Below are 797 nucleotides of genomic sequence, written 5' to 3'. Positions count from 1 at the left end.
TTCAGTGTCTTTGTGATTTAATGCATTAAAACATGACAAGAACCTAGAAAAGTGTCTTCATAGAGCAAGCATTATGCAGGGCTTATATTATTCTTGTACTTAATAGTTATATTTCTACATTAATAATGATGTATAATATATAACATATGTTTCACTGTCAGATAAATATCCAAAGAAGATCAGCACTGTCGTTGGACTTTAACCTCATAGTAAGGGAAGAACAGATTTTCTGGAATACATGAATACTGGGTCTTAGATATATGAGCATAATGGTAGCTCTAGAATGATATGCTAACAGATTTAGTCACTGATGGCATCCAGTAGACATTTACTGAGCTTTTACTACCCATTTCCTCTATTTGAGAGATTAGATTCTTTATTTTTCCTGCTTCTATTGTCGGAAAGACTATCCCAAGATAGTCACAGATAGAGCATGGCTCTTGCCCTGGAGCACTTAAAATTTAGCTAAGTGGCTAAGACACAAGAAGAAATGTCTCATTAAAGGGCAAACCATAATATATTTTATATGGAGGATATAAATATGGTCATGAGGGAGTCCAGAAAATAACTTCTGAGTCAAGACTTCAGAATGTGGGAAGAGGGGAAGAGAGGAGGTCCCTTTGGGAAATTGCATATGTAGGAGAGGCATGAGGATTATGTGTAACAAGAGGATGCTGTCAAAGGTGCAGCCATAGACATCTACAGAGGTTGTCACAGAACCATAGTCTTCCTTGATGACTCTAAGAGTTAAGAATGAGGTCAGTGTTTTATGCCCTTAGCTTCACCACCAATGAGAG

This window comes from Rattus norvegicus, chromosome 4, assembly GCF_036323735.1.
Source record: "Rattus norvegicus strain BN/NHsdMcwi chromosome 4, GRCr8, whole genome shotgun sequence".
In the NCBI taxonomy this organism is placed as follows: Eukaryota; Metazoa; Chordata; class Mammalia; order Rodentia; family Muridae; genus Rattus; species Rattus norvegicus.
The sequence above is the reverse complement of the archived record's forward strand: the minus strand, read 5'-3'. Positions refer to the sequence as shown.